General features: G+C 46.7%; 1 protein-coding gene across 4 annotated transcripts in view; it reads right to left on the reverse strand.

Moving 5' to 3' along the window:
* The window catches only part of IFNAR2 (interferon alpha and beta receptor subunit 2), a 35,516-nt gene extending 31,447 nt beyond the window's left edge, over positions 1-4,069 (reverse strand). For 2 of the 4 annotated variants that reach the window (XM_038409502.2, XM_038409492.2), the window contains exon 1: positions 3,902-4,069. The gene's annotated coding sequence lies outside the window, so the exon portion shown is untranslated. The remainder of the gene's footprint in view (positions 1-3,901) is intronic. The other 2 variants (XM_043508431.1, XM_043508426.1) reach the window with 2 other exon arrangements.
* Positions 4,070-20,913: the final 16,844 nt, after the last annotated feature.

Consider the following 20,913-nt stretch of genomic DNA (forward strand, 5'->3'; position numbering starts at 1 on the left):
TCTCTTACAGTGTGGTAGACTTCAGGAGGGCAAGCCAGGAGTGGAGGTAAAGTGACCTACTTGCTTCCGTTCTTCAATCCTTCCTGCTTGTAACAGCTCTGTCCTCTGGAAGAGCTAAGGTCTGCAGCAGAGCAGAGGAAAATCCCAGACATCTCTGCTCCCCCACACACCTTGAACCTGAGCAGGGTCGGTGCCAGTGTTTTCCCCAGGAATTGAAATTAGGTGGGGGTGTTCAAAATATGGGAGGGGGGTGGTGAGGACCAATGAGGGGGTGAGATTGTTAGGGCAAAGGTGGTGGGCTATATTGCACCACAGTAAAAAACTGAAATGTTTCACGACCACTATACTAGTGTTAACTTTTTTTTTAAAATCACACAAATTAAAATTGGCTACACAAACCTACTATGAAGCACTATATCTACATCCTTCTTGGTTTCTTGTTGTAATTTTTGCACAAGTCTGTTAATTAACTTCTCAAATGCAGTGCATTCACTTTTGATGACTTATGTGCCCAGTACTTCCAGTCCTTCAAGATATGCTCATGATCATGCAGAAGATGCGTTCTTTCAGAACGCACGATTCTATTCAACAAGGAAAAAATGCTCAACTGTAGCTGTTGTGACTGGGACTAGAAAGAGATTAATTCCTACTACTTTCATCCCAGGAAACATAGCATAAAAATTGGGTCAAACCACTAGCGATGATGAAGCTGAAGTCAAATCTTCATTGGTTCATCATATGTATTCCACTTTGTGTTCAAACTCTCTATTCTGTCATGATCACAGGGCAGTCCCGTTGCAGGTAGTACCTCATTCCACTCAACTGTCGGTGTTCTATAAGACTGGCATCTGTAAAAACTAAGTTGCTGTTGTAGAGATGTAAGAATCAAGTCTGTGTATTTTATTTTTTTCAGGTGGTTTAACAAACACTACTTGTCCTCTTCATTTAAGGAGTCAATAGAAGTGCCCCAATTAGTCAACTTCTGAACTGAAGTCTTTGCTTCTTCCAGTATGTTTTCAATGGATCTCTCTAATTGATCCAAGCATAGCTTCCACTGTTGGACAGAGATCTACCACTGTTGTAGCAGATGCCTGGATGGCATTGTTTAATGCCCAAGCGGTTTCAACAGTAGACTTACAAGAGAGAAGGGAGATTGTCTTCTCTGACTTTAGTAGCAAAAGCAGTCCACCAGCCTCACTACTTAGATTTGTCCTGTCTTGATAGATACTTTCCAAAGTCAATAATAATGGCTGCAGGAATTTTAAGACAACAGCCAAGGATCACTCATGAGAAAGCCAGTGGGTTTCCCCAGGTTGGACTAATTTGAACTTCAGTCCCAATGCATCTTCTTTATTTTCCAAGAAGTTCAGTCCTTTTGGACTCTTGCTGAAAAAAGTATGATGAAGACATTAAGTTTATAGCTTTTTCAAATGCCTTTTGAAGATTCTGAAGCTCATAATAGTGCTAGTTGGAGTACATGGCCTCTCCATTGTGTATTGGAGAGATTAGGGTTACACTTTTGTCTGATCAAAGCTTGTACTCCACTATGTCTTCCAGAGAAGTTTGCAGCTCCATCAATGCACAAGCAGCCATCTGTTCGGGATTCAATTTACAAGCATTTAATTCTTCTAAGACGTGGGTTGTCAGAGATACAGCCTACCACTGACATCAAGATAACATATGCAGTGACTTAATACTTGACACCCATTTGCACTGGTTCATTCATCTGCCACATATGCACATTTTCTGAATGCGGCGAGGGAGTTCATGTTTTCAGCAGCTGAGTCTTTCGCTGTTGCACTGCATGCTTCTAACCAGTCAGTTGAGTTTCTTGCAGAACAATAGTGAGCATTTGCTGGTCTTGGTCAGAACCAGTTTCCAACTTCAGGATTAACAAATGTTAATCAATGCTATTATCCAGGGTGGGCAGGGGTGCAATACCATGGTCTGAGAGCCTCTGCTTGCCAGAAGCTGGGAGTGGATGACAGGGGATGGATCACTCTAACTGCCCTGTTCTGTTAATTCCCTTTTGAAGCACTTGGCATTGGCCACTGTTGGAAGACAAGATACTGGGCTAGACGGACCATTGGGCTGATCCAATATGGCCATTCTTATGTAAAAAAAAAATTAATTTGTTTAGTACAGAACTCCAAGATAATGACCTCTCAAGATAACAACCCAGACAAATGTTTTGTTTTAAAAATCTTGGCCTATTAGGAAAGTGGTTTTTTTCCCCTCAGTCACAAAAATATAGCATTCTAGAACAGTCACTAAAATATAGTACAACAAATGTTCCTTTAACATGCCCCTTCCTTCTCCCTCTACCATACCCCACTCATAGTTGTTGTCCTTGGTCAGCGAAGACCCAGAGTTCAAAGGTGCTTTCTCACAAGTTCACTTCCCATCCTGGGAGGGGCGGAGGAGAAGGCACCTTGCTCATTCCTCCGGTTGCTTGCCATTTGCTCCGGCTGCTGTTGTTTGTCGTGCCACCATTCACTCCATTGCTGATGGCCCTGCACCATCACCTTCTGCTGCTACTGTGACCTCTGTGAGTCGGTCTCTTGAGGTTCCACCCAGCTCTCAGTGTGGGAACCTCATAGCAAGTGCAGGCTAGGCTGTCTTTTTTCCAGAGAAGTACTGTCCTACAGCAGGTCTAAGTGCTTAGACCTGATTATTAGTGATTTCAGCTCTAGTGGTCACTTAACAATAAGACACTTGGTGGCACCTAATAAGCTTTATCTTTAAATAGGGGAGAGATACAAGTCAAATAGTGCCTGTGACTCTTAGGCACAGCCCTTACCGCCAAGCAAAAACCCTGCCCGTGTCTGTATCTCTCCCCTCCCTCCCCCCCAGCTCCACTGGGTTCTGCCATCTAAACCCCTTGCTTATCAAGTGCAGTTCAGTTGAGGGTGACCAGTACTTAATTTTTAATAAAAGAGGTGCTGGAGCTCCAACAAGTTCTTTACTTTACTTTCATACTTTACTTTCAACTGATGTGGCAAGCCCAGAGGTCCCAGGGCTATTAACAGTCAAGCCTAACGGGGCCAAGGCTCAGCCCTGGCAAAAACTAAGCCTAGAGGGTGAAGCCCTCAATCAGGACAGACTAAGTATAGTTCTGCTGCCCTTTACTCATACAATTAGGATAACATTTCATGACCCCCCACATTCAATAGGAAAGTGATTTGTAACCCACCACCAGCCCAAATTGACCACTTGGGTAACACAGCTCTGTCTGCCGGATACCTAGGCAGGGTAGGCGAGTTCATGTAAATACAGGCGGGTCCTGAAGCCTTCCCCCCTCCCCTGGCTCATCACTAGCTGTCAGGGCAGCACTCATTCAGCCCTCGCTTACAGATCAGAATGTGAAAGAAGGGTGACCAACATTGCGGAAACCACCATGCGGAGGTTGTCAGAAAAAAACCACAACAGCTGGCTGAGGAAGCTGCTCTTTGTTCATACTTTTCAAACCTAGTAGCCTTTCCCAGGTACCAGTACCATACACCGCATGCGCTTTCAAAGTGCGCCTTTTAACGCTTCAATTTCAACTCAAATTTCTAACCACTGCGCCGTAACTAGCTGACCAGGTGGGGGGTGTGGGGGAAATGAGGGGAGGGTGCAGGGAAGTCCCGGGAAGCCCCCCAGCCAGCCGCTCTCCCGCGCCACGGCTCTGACTGGAAACAGGCTCCTTGCCCCAGCGACCGCCGTCCCAGAGCCCGGCGCTACCCCCAGGGCGGCCGCACCCCGGGGCCGCAAGCGGTGCGCTCGGGGGCCGCAGCTGCAGCCTCCGGCCTAAGGCCCCAGCCGAGCGCGGCAGGGGGCGGCAGCCCAGGCGAGGGGGCCGGCCCCTGCCCTGCTCCCAGCCGGGAAATCCGCTCGCCGGCTTCCCCAGCGCCCCCTATACCTGGCAGCGGCGCGGCCCCGCTGGGAGCCGGGGCGGCTGGCGGCCTCTCAGGGCGACGCGGGCCGGGCGAAGGCGAAAGCGAAAGCGAAAGCGCCTGGGCGGGATCTGCACCGCGGGGCGGAAACGAGGGTGGTGCCGGAGCTCCGGGCACCTGCACGTCCCTGGCCCCGCTGCCTTAAATGCCGCTGCGGAGCCGCTCGCTTGCCCGAGAAGAGCGCGGACCGTGGCCAGCGCGGGAACCTGCGGCGGGAGCCAGCCCCGCATATGCCACGGCCCTCCGCCCCCCACAACCCCTTGCAGCTCCCCACCAATCCACCACGACCCCCAACACTCCCCTAGACACCCTCTGACCACACACCACAACCCCCCTAATAGTTCCCCACAGCCCCCGATCATAAACCACCCCCCAGCAGCCCCTCCAACCTGCCCAACATCCCCATACACCCCCAATGACCCCATACACCTCTCGCTCCCCCCAAACCCTTGCCACTCAGCTAGTAACACCCTCCAACCCCCTGCACACCCACCACAACTAGCCCCCCTGTGCACCCTCCAGCCCCCTTCACCACACACCCCACCACACTCAGCACCCCCTCACACACACAGCCCCACCTCAAATCTTCCCTATTGCCGCACTTACATGATTCTAAGATTAGGTTGGAAGAGACCTCAAGAGGTCATTTAGTCCAACCCCCTGCTCAAAGCAGGACCGATCCCCAACTAAATCATCCCAGCCAGGGCTTTGTCAAGCTGGGCCTTACAAACCTGTAAGGATGGAGTTTCCACCACCACCTCCCTAGGTAACCCATTCCAGTGCTTCTTCATCACCCTCCTAGTGAAATAGTGTTTCCTAATATCCAACCTAGACCTCCCCCACTCCAACTTGAGACCATTGCTTCTTGTTCTGTCATCTGCCACCACTGAGAACAGCCTAGCTCCATCCTCTTTGAAATGCCACTTCAGGTAGTTGAAGGCTGCTATCAAATCCTCCCCCCCCCCTCTTCTCTTCTGTAGACTAAATAACACCAGTTCCCTCAGCCTCTCCTCATAAGTCATGTGCCCCAGCCCCCAATCATTTTCATTGCCCTCCGCTGGACTCTCTCTAATTTGTCCACATCTCTTCTGGGGGGGGGGGGGGGAGGGAGAGTGACCAAAACTGGATGCAGTACTCCAGGTGTGGCCTCACCAGTGCTGGATAGAGGGGAATAATTACTTCCCTCGATCTGCTGGCAATGCTCCTACTAATACAGCCCAATATGCTGTTGGCCTTCTTGGCAACAAAGGCACACTGCTGACTCATATCCAGCTTCTCATCCACTGTAATCCCCAGGTCCTTTTCTGCAGAACTGCTGTTTAGCCAGTCCATAGTGGTGCATGGGATTCTTCTTTCCTAAGTGCAGGACTCTGCACTTGTCCTTGTTGAACCTCATCACTTCACTTTGCTTCCCCGTTATATAGCCAGACTCTCAGCTGCACTATCAATATTCGGTGTATTTCTCAGAAACACAGTATAAATAGCATAACAGGAATTCTCAGGGCATGCAACATAACTTGGCTTAGCTACTGATGTTGCGTCTTCCTTTATGATGAGGAAGTACTATTCTGTTTGATCCCTAGCCCCTCGCCTCTCTTTTCAACTCATACATGCCTAAAACAGGAGATCTGTCTCAGACTAAGGCCTGGTCTACACCCAGTTTTTTTACCGGTATAACTGTTGGTTAGGGGCATGATTTTGACTGAAATAATTATATAACTCCCACTTTGGATGCAGTTAGATTGATATAAAGGGACCTTTCCATAGAGGTATAGCTGTACTTGTATAAGTACCTTTATACTGATAAAACTGAATCAATACTGGAAGGCAGGAGGTTGTATCACTTTAACTACACTGGTACATTTAAAACAGTACAGCTTTTGTGTTTAGACAGGCCAGCGGGGGGGGGGGGGGGTGGATTTTATGGGAGCTCTTTACCAAAATATCAGGAGCTCATAATTCTCTGTTGTTTTTAGTGGTGGAAGGAATACTGTGGTAAAGGGAGCTATGTTTTGGGGGCTTTTGGAAGGGCTTTTGATTGTGCTGCAAGGGTCTGAAGTCTCTCTCTCTCTTTTTTTTTTTTTTGTAGGGAAGGAAGCTGTTGGTTTATCTTTCCAGATATTAGTGTATGAAACAAGTATCATAAGCCACAATCTGGAACTTTATCATTAACATAGGACCTATTCCAGTAGTATTGTTTTACTTGTAAGTAAATTTGGTGCTTGTGATTGTAATGTTTGAGTGCCTCATGAGCATTAATAAATTAAGCCTCACAGTACCCCTGTGGGGTAAGAAAATATTCTACCTTTTTTACATATGGTGAATCTGAGGTACAGAGCATTTAAGAGAAATCTCAAGAATTTTCTGATTCCTAGTCCTGTGTCCTAATCACAAGACTGACATGTTTTAACTAACATGACAGTCAATACTACTTTTCCCTTAGTGGCGAAAAGGCTATGTTTAAAAACATATTAACTGGTTGTGGTAACCCTAAGGTGCCCCTTAGATCAGGCATCAGTGCAGGAGGAGCTCCTAAGTTTAACCGTGACTAGCTAACATTTTTAAACATGACTATCCTTGCCTACACTAAAGGCAAAGTAATGTTTAACATCAGGTTATTTAAAATAGATACCACTTCAGAACAGGGGAGAATATCTGGAGGAAGGCCAACATCTCATATATTTGTGTAGCCATTAATGAAAAATATTACAAAATATATTAGTCAATGGTAACTCACTCTATTTAAGCTCAGGAAAATATGTAAAAAAGGGAGTCATAAATACTGGAAAGGACGTGGAAGAACTGGGACCTTTCTGCAGAAAACACCCCCAAGAACTAAGGACCATTTCATACCTCAATGTTTTCCACTCCAAGTCACTTTTTTTGACTTTGCCTTCTCTAACAAACATATTGTAATAGCTACATTTATAATGAAACAAACATGCACACACACCCACACTCCCTCCCAAAACAAGATACTTCACTGCACATAGAAAAGGAGTACTTGTGGCACCTTAGAGACTAACAAATTTATTAGAGCATAAGCTTTCGTGAGCTACAGCTCACTTCATCGGCACGAAAACTTATGCTCTAATAAATTTGTTAGTCTCTAAGGTGCCACAGGTACTCCTTTTCTTTTTGCGAATATAGACTAACACGGCTGCTACTCTGAAACCTGTCATTATGCAATTCACTGCACATGCTTCTGCTTTTCGGGAGAGGATGGGAGAACTAACACCACGTGACAGATGTGTAGTCATGTTGCTTAATTCACTACTGGAAAATGTGCAGATTCTATGGTGATGAGCATGGTGTAAGAACCTATATAGAATAGAATATGGTGGGAATGCCCCAATAGTATTATGCAGAAAAATAACACGTTAAAGTTAGGCTACTCTCAGAAGTGGTTCTAATAGGTTACAGTCCAAATGAGGTGATTAACCCTTAGATAACAGGAAGGACCCAGGAAGGACCCTTAGATAACAGTCATAATTACTACTAGCAACCAGCTGTATGATAGCTCATATTTTGTGTGTGTGTTTTTTAAGTGATAGATTCTCCAACATCAGTGGCATGGAGAAATAAAGTATGAAAAATACTTTCAGTGGAAAAAAAAACAAAAGACTTATCAGAATCGAGTAGATTTTTTATAATACATGGTTGTTTTTGGAATTTGAACAAAATAAATGCATAGATAAGTTTGACCAAATACAAATTAATCTTTAAAGTTAATACAACGTACAAATAAGATTTCTTAATATTTGTATGGAAAGTTAATGTATGTTTACAATAAAATAGTTTCTTTGTAAATTGTTAGCTGGTGTGTTTTCTAACATGATGTATTTCCCCAGTAAGATCTCAAGTTCTAACTGCTGACATGCACAAGGTTTATCAATACCACTCTGATGCAACTTTTGCAGCTTTTCCAACATCCAGATACAGTTTAATCTGTTCTCAGGCTACTTGAAGTGGCAGAGACTAGTTCTCTGGTGGTTACATAGATCAAATGCTTACAAAAAATGTGAGCATAAACTGAAACCACTAATTCCAAATCGAGACAGTTTTAGTTTTCAGTCACCATACTGTTCTGTGTTGGTGTCACTAGCTCCTGGTGTGGTCTTTTGAGGGCTCTCTGCTGCTCCTGACTGGCCCTCCTTAGTATGTCCTCTATCAGGGCAGTTCTTGGACCCTTATCTCTAATTAAGTCTAGCAGTCTGCCTTAGTTTTTTGGTTTCAGAGTAGCAGCCGTGTTAGTCTGTATTCAAAAAAGAAAAGGAGTACTTGTGGCACCTTAGAGACTAACAAATTTATTAGAGCATAAGCTTTCGTGAGCTACAGCTCACTTCATCGGATGCATTTGGTGGAAAAACAGAGGAGAGATTTATATACACACACAAAGAACATGAAACAATGGGTTTATCATACATACTGTAAGGAGAGTGATCACTTAAGATAAGCCATCACCAGCAGCGGGGGGGGGGGGGGGGGGGGGGGGGGAAGGAGGAAAACCTTTCATGGTGACAAGCAAGGTAGGCTAATTCCAGCAGTTAACAAGAATATCAGAGGAACAGTGGGGGGTGGGGTGGGGGGGAGAAATACCATGGGGAAATAGTTTTACTTTGTGTAATGACTCATCCATTCCCAGTCTCTATTCAAGCCTAAGTTAATTGTATCCAGTTTGCAAATTAATTCCAATTCCGCAGTCTCTCGTTGGAGTCTGTTTTTGAAGCTTTTTTGTTGAAGGATAGCCACTCTTAGGTCTGTAATCGAGTGACCAGAGAGATTGAAGTGTTCTCCAACTGGTTTTTGAATGTTATAATTCTTGACGTCGGATTTGTGTCCATTCATTCTTTTACGTAGAGACTGTCCAGTTTGGCCAATGTACATGGCAGAGGGGCATTGCTGGCACATGATGGCATATATCACATTGGTAGATGCGCAGGTGAACGAGCCTCTGATAGTGTGGCTGATGTGATTAGGCCCTATGATGGTATCCCCTGAATAGATATGTGGACAGAGATGGCAACGGGCTTTGTTGCAAGGATAGGTTCCTGGGTTGGTGGTTCTGTTGTGTGGTGTGTGGTTGCTGGTGAGTATTTGCTTCAGACTGGGGGGCTGTCTGTAAGCAAGGATTGGCCTGTCTCCCAACATCTGTGAGAGTGATGGGTCGTCCTTCAGGATAGGTTGTAGATCCTTGATGATGCGTTGGAGAGGTTTTAGTTGGGGGCTGAAAGTGATGGCTAGTGGCGTTCTGTTATTTTCTTTGTTGGGCCTGTCCTGTAGTAAGTGACTTCTGGGTACTCTTCTGGCTCTGTCAATCTGTTTCTTCACTTCAGCAGGTGGGTATTGTAGTTGTAGGAATGCATGATAGAGATCTTGTAGGTGTTTGTCTCTGTCTGAGGGGTTGGAGCAAATGCGGTTATATCGTAGAGCTTGGCTGTAGACAATGGATCGAGTGGTATGATCTGGATGAAAGCTAGAGGCATGTAGGTAGGAATAGCGGTAAGTAGGTTTCCGATATAGGGTGGTGTTTAAGTGATCATCGCTTATTAGCACCGTAGTGTCCAGGAAGTGGATGTCTTGTGTGGACTGGTCCAGGCTGAGGTTGATGGTGGGATGGAAATTGTTGAAATCATGGTGGAATTCTTCAAGAGCTTCTTTTCCATGGGTCCAGATGATGAAGATGTCATCAATGTAGCGCAAGTAGAGTAGGGGCATTAGGGGACGAGAGCTGAGGAAGCGTTGTTCTAAGTCAGCCATAAAAATGTTGGCATACTGTGGGGCCATGCGGGTACCCATCGCAGTGCCGCTGATTTGAAGGTATACATTGTCCCCAAATGTGAAATAGTTATGGGTGAAGACAAAGTCACAAAGTTCAGCCACCAGGTTAGCCGTGACAGTATCGGGGATACTGTTCCTGACGGCTTGTAGTCCATCTTTGTGTGGAATGTTGGTGTAAAGGGCTTCTACATCCATAGTGGCTAGGATGGTGTTTTTAGGAAGATCACCAATGGACTGTAGTTTCCTCAGGAAGTCAGTGGTGTCTCGAAGATAGCTGGGAGTGCTGGTAACGAAGGGCCTGAGGAGGGAGTCTATATAGCCAGATAATCCTGCTGTCAGGGTGCCAATGCCTGAGATGATGGGGCGTCCAGGATTTCCAGGTTTATGGATCTTGGGTAGCAGATAGAATACCCCAGGTCGGGGCTCCAGGGGTGTGTCTGTGCGGATTTGTTCTTGTGCTTTTTCAGGGAGTTTCTTGAGCAAATGCTGTAGTTTCTTTTGGTAACTCTCAGTGGGATCAGAGGGTAATGGCTTGTTGAAAGTGGTGTTGGAGAGCTGCCTAGTAGCCTCTTGTTCATACTCCGACCTATTCATGATGACGACAGCACCTCCTTTGTCAGCCTTTTTGATTATGATGTCAGAGTTGTTTCTGAGGCTGTGGATGGCACTGTGTTCTGCATGGCTGAGGTTATGGGGTAAGCGATGCTGCTTTTCCACAATTTCAGCTCGTGCACGTCGGCGGAAGCACTCTATGTAGAAATCCAGGCTGCTGTTTCGACCTTCAGGAGGAGTCCACCCAGAATCCTTCTTTTTAGTTTTTTGGTGGTGTTTGTAGAGGCATTCTGATTTAAGGGTATTACCATTTTGCTGTCCTAGGCCTTTCTGCTTCCTCTTCTGTATGTGCTCTCTCCTTTATAGTGGGCCTTGGTTGTAGGCTTCACAAGGAACAACCAGGTTTCTGTTACTGTTTATAAATCCTGTGCATAAGAGTCACGTCCTACATTCGCAAAAAGAAAAGGAGTACTTGTGGCACCTTAGAGACTAACCAATTAATTTGAGCATAAACTTTTGTGAGCTACAGCTCACAAAAGCTTACGCTCAAATTAATTGGTTAGTCTCTAAGGTGCCACAAGTACTCCTTTTCTTTTTGCGAGTACAGACTAACACGGCTACTATTCTGAAACCTGTCCTACATTTGACTGGCTAAGTAGCTAGTGCATGCTTCTTTTGTTTCAGTATATGTCAGTAACATAATGACACTTTCACAGTATCAGTCATGCTTCACAACATGGTTTGTTGTTTCATTGTTACTTCAGTACTGAGATCAAGTTAATATATCAAACTGTAAGATCTGAAAATTAGACAAAAAGCAGTTTAATTTTTTTCTGAACAGATGTGTATGTTTCCTGCGGAGGTGGGAAAAGTTTTTGGCCTGAGGGTCACATCTGCAAATAGAAATTGTATGGCAGGCCGTGAATGTTCACAAAATTGGGGTTGGGGTGTGGGAGGGGATGAGGGCTCTGAGGTGGGGCTGGGGATGAGGAGTTTAGGGTGTAGGAGGGGGCTCTGGGCTGGGATCGAGGGGTCTTGAGGGCGGGAGGAGGATCAGGGCTGAGGCATGGGGTTGGGGTGTGGGGAGAGGCTCAGGGGTGCAGGCTCCGAACGGTACTTACCTCAAGTGGCTCCCGAAAGCAGTGGCATGTCCCTTCTCCGGCTCCTATGTGGAGGCGCGGCCAGGCAGCTCTGCACGCTGCCCCATCCACAGGCACTGCCCTTGCAGCTCCCATTGGAGTGCCAGAGGGGGCCATTGGAGTGCATAAGATCCAGAGCGGGGTCATGCTGTGGCTTCCAGGAGCTGCATGGAGTGGCCCCTGACCCTGCGCCCTGACTAGAGCGCTGGAGCGGGGCCATACTGTGTGGTGCGGCCCCTGACCCAGTGCCCCAGCTGGAGCGCCAGAGTGGGGCAAAGCCTGACCCCCACACCCTAGCGGGAGCTTGCAACCAGCTTAAAATGGCTTGCAGGCTGGCTGTGGCTCCCGGGGCATAGTTTGCCCACCCCTGGTTTACTGTCTGTATATTAGATACTGGAGATATATTCATATAATATATGTGGATATTTTCCTAATTTCTACCTCTTCCTGTCTCATGGCCTAATAAAAGGTACATTTACTTGAGACTCTGGTGAGTTTTTCTGTGTTTAATTTTTTGTAAAAGCCTAATTAGGGCTTATGAAAGGTATACGATGACAGTATCTGAGACTGAAATCTTCTGTTTATTCGGGGTCTAATCCAAGGTTGATCATGGTCAATGGCAGTTTTTCCAGTGACTTCAAGAAACGATGATAAGTGTGGTGTTCAGTGATCATTCAGAGCTAGGGAGTCTGACACAGATCAGCTTCATTCAGTGTTTGAGGGTATGTCTACACTGCAATTATAAACCCATGGCTGGCCCGTGCCAGCTGACTCAGGCTCATGGGGTTCAGGCAAAGGGTCTGTTCAATTGTGGTGTAGATACTCAGGAGCTTACAGTGTCTTAGAGCCCAGGCTCCAGCCCAAGTCTGAATGGCGACATCACAAGTAAACACCCCTTATCTTGAGCTTTGCGAGCCTGAGTCAGCTAGCCTGGGCCAGCCATGGGTTTTTAATTGCAGTGTAGATGTACTTTGAGTTCTAAATTGCTGTGCATAACAATAAGAAGAGCTTTACAGCACCCTGCCCAGACTCTTTATCTAGGAAACTCAGCCCATAAAGGGAAAGACTCCAATATCACAGCAAGGGCATGAGCACTATAAGCTTGTGTACACCACCAATGTGATGTTAGGTCTACACTACTAAGCCTATGGCAATGTTGCCTCCTGGAGCAGATGCAACATACACCAATGTAAGGAGGAGTTCTGCTTTTATGGAAACCTCTCCTCCCTAAATGACGTTAGTTGTTCTGACAGAGGCCCCCCTGTGTCGGCATAGCTGCGTCTATGCTGGGGGTTTTGTGGACATACTTATGTCACTAGGGGTGTGGTTTTGTCACAACCCTGACCGACCTAGCCATGCCAGCATAAGTTTTAAGAGTACACCAGGCCTGAGTCAACTTTGAGCTGAAGGGATCCTGCTCTAGGTGCGAGAGGATAGTTCAGTCTCCACAATCGCACAATATTTTATCATCTTGATGACATAACCAAAAGTCACCAGTTGTGATGTGGACAAACTGTTTTATTAAGAAATGAACTGAGACCACTAACTCACTTTACATAGGCCACTGAACAACTTTTGGAAGACAATTAATTTTGGTCACTATTGACTAGTAATGTAGAACAGAGTGGGTTATGTGGCCTATTTCATGAGCCAAGTCAGATTTTCTGAAATTACATTGGCACTGCACTTGTATTGGGTTATGTCTACACTAGAAATGCTATGCAGCAGCACAGCTGCAGTGCTGTGCTGCTGTAGTGTAGACACTACAGCCACAGAAGGGGTTCTTCTGTCACTGTAGTAAATCCACCTCTCTGAGAGCTGGTAGCTAATGGCATGTCTACACTACACAATTATGTCAACCTAAGTTACATTGGCATACAGCCACTGCAGTAATTAAATCACTTTTGTGTGTCCACACTACACACCTTGTGCTGGTGGTGTGCATTCTCACCAGGACTGCTTGTACCAACTGTACTGTCAGCACGGGGCACCAATGCAGCTGCACCGCTGTAGAACCTCTGGTGAAGACGCTCTAAGCTGACGGGAGAGAGCTCTCCTGTCGGCTTAACTCCACCTCTGTGAGAGTCCGTAGCTATGTCGGCAGGACATGGGTGACGAGTATAATAGGCCAGGAGAGGCTAAGCCTCCCCTGGTGCAGCTACTGCTGACCAGACACCTGGGCTGTGGTGGCCCTGCCTCTTCCGGTCCCTGCTCCGTCCCTTCCCTGAGGCTCCCCAGCCTGCTGCTGCTGCCAGGTGAGTCTTCCTCCTCTCCTCCACTCCACTCCACCCCCACCTCTCCAGAAGCCCCCGTCGCTTGCCGTGTCCCTCCTTATCTCCTCTTCCCTGCGGAGGTGGGAGAGTGAGGTGGGAAATGGTGAGCCAGTGGTGGGTGGGAGGGAGTCTGGCAGGGAGTGAGGAAGCAAGTGGCGAGCAGGGGAATGAGGAGGGGAGTCTCGTGGCAGGCAGGGGGGTCTGATGGGAGAGTGAGGAGGGATACAGCAAGCAGTGGGGAGGGAGTCTTGTAACGGGCGGGGAGGTGAGGAGGTACGTGGCTAGTGGCAGGCGGGGGGTGTCTTGCTGTGGGGGAGGGGTGAGAAAGGATGCGGTGAGCAGCAGGGGGGAGGCTGAGTGGAAGGGGGTGGGATTTGGGTGGAGCAAGGGTGGAGTGTGGGCGGGGCCAGGGTGGAAGAGGTGGGACAGGGAGCTAGCCTCCCCTAGGGGAAGTTTCACCCGCCATGTGGCAGGAGAAGCTGTTCCACTGACAGTCTACTCAGTGGGGTTAAGGTTGGTATAACTATGTCGATCGGGGGTGGTGGTGGATTTTTCATATCTCTGAACAACGTAGCTAGGTCAGCCTAAGTTTTCTGTGTAGACCAGGCCTTGGAGGACATTCCATACCATCTGTTAGGGAGACAAAGGAGTTAAGTAACATCTTGCCCCTCTTTTCCCCTAAATTTGAATTGGCTATGAATGTATTTCCAATTATAAGAGTATAAACAGAAGAAACGTAATCTCAAAGCATGCATTCCAGTTATGAATTATAGCAGGATGACTCTCCTTGTTTTATTTTTCCTAACTGTTTAGAGCTTGATCATGTATTCCTTGTACATCCACTGAAGTCAGAGGGAGTTTTGATTGTGCAAGGAATACAGGTTCACAACCCAGAATAAGAGCATGGCTACACTTGCAGATGTAGAGCGCTGTGAGTTAAACCAGCCCTCGGAGAGCGCAGCAGGGAAAGAGCTGTAGTGTGTCCACACTGTCAGTGGAAAGTGCACTGGCATGGCCACATTTGCAGCACTTGCAGCGGCATTGGAGTAGTTGCATTATGGCCAGCTATCCCACAGAGCACCTCTTCCCATTCTGGCACTGTGGCTTGTGGGAAGGGGATTGGAGGGTGCGGGGCATTCTGGGTCTTGTCCCAACGCCCCGTGATGCATCGCTTCACATCCAAGCATTCCCTGTGCTTCCGTCCACATTTGGCGCCATCTTTCAACGGTTTTTTGTACTGCGTGCTCTGTCTTCCCTTTCAGTCTGTGGGAATGGAGTCCGAAGTGCTGAGGAATATACTGATGAGTCTCACCAGCATGTCACATTTGGCAGTCGAGTTACTCCTTAAGCTACAAACTGACAGTGAGGAGTCAGACGATGATGTCGACTCGCATAACACACACGACACAAGATTGCTTGTGTCATTCACGGACCATGCTCACCACAGTGGAACACCGCTTTTGGCTTCGGAAACAAGCACTGAGTGGTGGGATTACATCGTCAGGCAAGTCTGGGATGATGAGCAGTGGCTGCAGAACTTCAGATGAGAAAAGCCACATTAGAGCTGCCCTGCTGATGGAGAAGCAGGTGGCTATTGCAATCTGGAAGCTGTCAACTCCAGACAGCTACCGATCAGTCGCTAACCAGTTTGGAGTGGGAAAGTCAACCGTTGGAATCATGTTGATGCAGTTTGTAGGGCCATTAATCGCATCCTGCTCAGAAAAACTGTGACTTGGGGTAACGTGCATGACACTGTGGCTGGCTTTGCACAAATAGGTTTCCCTAACTGTGGAGGAGCGATAGATGGGATGCATATTCCAATTCTGGCACCATCCCACCTAGCCTCCAAGTACGTTAATTGGAAGGGGTATTTCTCTATGGTTCTCCAGGTGCTTGTGGATCACCGTGGCCGTTTCACTGATATTAATGTAGGCTGATCTGGAAAGGTGCATGATGCACACATCTTTCAGAACTCATCACCTGTTCAGGAACTGGAAGCGGGACTTTCTTCCCAGACCAGAAGATCACCGTAGGAGAAGTTGAAATGCCCATTGTGATCCTTGGAGACCCTGCCTTTAATGTCTGGGCTCATGAAACCCTACAACAGGGAGCCTTGACAGCAGCAAGGAGTGGTTCAACAACAGGCTGAGTCGGTGGCAAAATGACTGTGGAGTGTGCTTTTTGCCATTTAAAGGGCCGCTGTTGCTGTCTGTATGGGAAGCTGGACCTGGCCAATGACAACATCCCCACGTTAAGGGTGAAGATTCACTTAGGCATGGACCTTGGAGGTTCAACACCTGGAGGTTGAATTTGAACAGCCAGAGAGCAGGGATATTAGAGGGACCCGGCGTGGGCTGCAGGATTAGGGATGACTTGAGGCAGCATCTGGCTGAAAGCCCCACTGATGTTGGTGCCCTGCACAGGCGGAGTGAAGTGCAGTGTTCCAATGTTGGTAGGAATCTGTGTTTGCTACAAATGATATACTGACTTGCAGTGCCTGTTTCTTCCTGGCTAAGGTATCTTTTACTTAATGCAATATAAAGAAATGTTTTCAAAGCCAAAAAAAATCCATTTATTGAAAATGAAAATTCATTTATTGAAAAGAAACACACTGCCTGGGAAACAGAAAGGGCAAGGGGGTAGGGTGGGAAATGTACAATTACAGATTTGCGTATGTCCTGTTATCAGTCTCGGGCTTCCTGTCTGGAGTGTTGTGGCAATGAATGCTGGGGGTTGAGTGCACTGGGTAAGGATCATAGTTTGCAGGGCTGGGTGGTGAAGCTACAGGTGTTGGAGGCAGCTGGTGGTGATAAGAACCCGGATGTGCGGAAAGAGGGTTTGAGGTGACATGGGGGGCACAAGGGGAAAGTGTATTGGGACAAGGCTGCAGGGTGGAGCGGACGTGGTAGTGCTCCGCCTGCAGTGCTATGAGCGCCTGGATCGAGTCTGACTGGAGCTCCATAATGTTAGCAGTCTCTCTGTGCTTTGGTGCCGGTGACCCTGCATTCTGCTGGCGGACCCTCCTTTCACTCCTCCCGCCACTTCTGTGCTTTTTGATTTTCATTACGAGACTGCTGCATTACTTCATGCAGCATGTCCTCTTTGCTTCTACATGGCCTCTTCCGAATTCTTTGGAGTCTTTTGGCTGGTGATAACATGGACGGCTGAGATCTCAAAGTTGCATCTGTAAAGGCAAAATGCAACACTTAACAGAGGCAGCATTGTTCACATCAGACAGAGCAATGATTCGGCCATACTTAAAGTAGACAAGCAGAGTCTACAAAATAGCAGAAATTGCCTGTCCCAAAGCGAGCACACATAATGGACAAGAGCCCCAAAATGGGAGTAAGCACAGGCAAGGGAGACTGATAGTTTCATGCCATACTGTCCTCTGGGTTTCTGTGCCTTGGGGAGAGCTAACAGCTGCAGGGGACCCCTATACTGAACACTGTCCCCACATTTTCCACAGGAGTTCGTCCTGGAAGATATCTTGCTGCTGAGGGTGACCTGGGAAGCAAGGGAGGGTCTTCTACTACAATGCGGCTTCTGCCCTGGCCCATATGCAGCTTGCCGTGTGCAGCAATGGTCCCCCGACCCCTCCCGGCACAGTAGCACGGACATGTTAGCTTTACTGGGACAAGAAGTACTGTAGCACTCCCAAGGAACCTGTGCAAGCGCATTGCACGGCTTCTGGATGAGACCTTGAAGAGATCATGAGCTGATTACCGCGATGTGAGAGAGCACATCAACGCTCTATTCTGGCATCTAGGCAGGCATGCAGCCCTAACCCTCCTTGCCCCAAGAGCCTGCACCGAACAGCTTCCTTCCCAAAAATGAAAGGCCAACTTACCGTGCACCTCCTCTGGTGTTTGTCCTTCCCCAAGTACCTGGCCGCTGTGACTGGCTACCTTCTTTCTGTCTTGAAAACAGCTCCCAGCTGCATGCATCTAGGGATGCTGGGCTGTCTCCCATCCTCTACAGCACCCTCGCTCCTGCTTTCCTCCCCTGCCTCCTCCTCCTCCTGCCTTGTTGAACTGGTCTCTGAAGTGTCTATGGTGGTCCTCGGAGTGGAGGTGGGGTCACCCCAAATATTGTGTCCAGCTCTTGTATGAAATGGCAGGTCGCGGGGGCAGCACCGGAGCGGCGGTTTGCCTCGCGGGCTTTGCGGTAGGCCAGTCAGCGAAACAGGTGAAGCCGCCCCTGGGGAGGAAGTGGTTGCTGGCGTCCCACTTGCTGGTCAGTTCGAAGGCTTTTACAAGGACTCTGGTTTTATGGCTCATTACAACAAGTTGTAACACTCCACACTGCCTGCTACCCTTAATTGCCCACTTCAAGCATAACAATCTAATCCCCAGTTGCCCACTTCACTTCACTTCAAGGGACCACCTCCGACCTGAGTTACCCCCTCTGCTTAACAAGCTGTCCCAACTTGTACTGAGCAGAGCTCAGATACTCTGCTTTCTTCCCAGACCTGAAGAAGAGCTCTGTAACTCGAAAGTTTGTACCTTCCCCCAACAGAAGTTGGTCCAATAAAAGACATTTACCCCACTTACCTTGTCTCTCTCATCTCCTGGGACCAACACAGCTACAACAATACTGCAATGAGCAAAAGCATGAAATACATATAAACATACAACATGTACATATAAACAAATCAACTTACGATAAAATGGTTAATATGAAATTAATCTAATTATCAGGTAAATTAAACCATATCAAATAGACCAACAATTCCTTATAATATATATCTAACAATTTGGAATGCAGTAGTCTTGACTAGCTAACAGCCCCAAAAGTAACAGGGCATTATTAACCTCAATGCTAATCAATATATTTATGGAGGCGATAAATTGTGCTCCTTGTCCACTGAGGACTGGACAAGAGGTAATGGGTTAAATTGTAGGAAGGGAGATGTAAGATGGACATTAGGAAAAACTTCTTAACCGTAAAGGTAGTTAAGCACGGGAACAAATTACCTGGGGAGATTGTGAAATCTCTGTCATTGGAGGTTTTTAAGAACAGGTTAGAGGTTAGATAAACACCTGTCAGGGATGATCTAGATAAAACTTAGTCCTGCCTCAGTGTAGGGGATTGGATGACCTATTGAGGTCCTTCTAGTCCTACATTTTTTTCCTATATTTCAGCCAAATAGCTGATACAGGGAGTGTTGAATCACTCCCAGGTTGAAACTAATGTTGAGATTACACCTCTGAGACTAATTAAAGCAGCCTACACAAATTATTGGTGGTTAGGTAAGAGCCAGTTCTCCCCACTCCACCAACATGAAACATGCCATTATAATTCAAGATGACACAGCTTGTTATATTTAATATTCAATGACAAAATTAGGGTAAACAACATGATTTCTCAGGATTAAGCATACAGTCCCTAACCTATGAAAAGTGTGTGTTTGTGATCTTTTAGACAGCAAGGTTGGTTAACCTGACTCAAAAATCGTTTAAAAAATGAAAAGTAGCAAAAAGTTGGAACTAAAATAATAGGAAACCACTGATCATGCTGTGGTGCTGGCAGACCAGGTTCTTGCTGACGCCAAGGCCCAAAGGCCTCACTGAACGCTGACAATGCATAGCTGGAAACCAGTCTGACTCAGCTATGTTTAGTATTGTTCAAAATAGGTATTAGATTTCTAGATATGTGTTTAGCGTTTGGACTTTATGAAATGCTTGTGAGTTGCTGCATGTATTAATTTCACTTATATTCCTTTTCTTTTTGCGAATACAGACTAACATGGCTGCTACTCTGAAACTTATACTATCTGTAACCCATGCTGAAGGAAACAGTTTAAGTGTTTCGCTTTGTAACCATAAAAGGTTTTCTATGAAACTGGAAACCCCCCACAGTCAGAATAGAAGCATTACCAAGTGTGAAATACTAGTTTACCGCAAAAGGTGTCATCCTCTGCCCAACAAAAGAAGGCTCATAGACACCAGATGAACTGTTGTGGAACACTAGCGGAGAAAAGACTTTTTTGATTGCTCCCTCTACTCCCAGGAAGAGGTGACTTGCACAAACCCTCGTCCCATCACAGTTTGAAGCCTGGGGAAGGAAATAAAAATGCCTGACCAAAAGGATCTGTATCACTGTGCTGCTTGGAATTTGGAGACGGCAATATTTCTAAGCTTATGCAGGGGATGCCCAAGTTCTTAGCTTGGATTAGCCCTTAAAGGACACACAGTGGTTGCATATTACAGCAGCTTCTGTTACCTTTTGAAATCTTAACTCATTAGTGTGTTTGTTACCTGCTTTAACCTTGTAAATACTTGCATTTCTTTTTCCTTGATACATCTTAGTTAGTTTATTACAGGATTGTCTACAAGTGTTGTCTTTGGCGAGAGATTCTAACATACAACTGACCTGGGGTAAGTGACTGGTCTTTTGGGAGGAAGAGTAATTGTTGTGATTTTTGATGTAAAGGACCGTTGGTCAGATGGCAGGCTTGCCTGTTAAGCAAGATAGACCAAGCGCCCAAAGGGACTGTCTGTGACTCCATGTTCAGGCTACTAGAGTGCTTGAGGAGTTCACACTTGATTGGTGGAATCTAATTGTAGGACAGCATCCATGTTTGTGAGTCACTCCAAGCAGCTTTCAGAGTAGCAGCCGTGTTAGTCTGTATTCGCAAAAAGAAAGGAGTACTCCAAGCAGCCTGACTCGTGCATCCCCCTCAATCAGGCACAGAGGGACAATTCTTGTTCTGTAGTCAACTGCTTATAACTTCTCTTTTGTATTTTGGTACTTAGTGACTCAACTCTGAAGAGCATTTTGATACACAAAGTCTAGGTGAAAGGTTAGATTTTAACTCTGTCAGAGTAAAAGTCTTTCCCTCCTAAAACCACAAGTTTGAAGCTCAGTTTTATATGCAGCTTATCTGACTCACAAGGGTGGAATCAAAACAGTGGCGGACTAAATCAGTTGAAATCAAGGCAGCCCCATTTTGCACTATCTGAAGATTCTGGAGGCTCTTCAGAGGTCACCCTTGTCCTCTGACATAGTGTCTGCAAAGTCTAAAAAAACAAAAGTATTGCAAGTGGGGGGCAGCCTTGTGGAGGCATCCATTGCTATAGTATCTAAAGGCTAGAGCTCCAAAGGGACTTAGATGTTGCAACAACTTAGGCACCTAGGGTCCCTATACAATGCACGTGGAGAATTAGGTGCCTAAGGGTGGGATCCAGAAAAGCCAGTAACTGAGTCACATAAACTAACCAGTAGGAAATG

Source organism: Dermochelys coriacea, chromosome 1 (genome assembly GCF_009764565.3).
Source record: "Dermochelys coriacea isolate rDerCor1 chromosome 1, rDerCor1.pri.v4, whole genome shotgun sequence".
Taxonomy (NCBI): Eukaryota; Metazoa; Chordata; order Testudines; family Dermochelyidae; genus Dermochelys; species Dermochelys coriacea.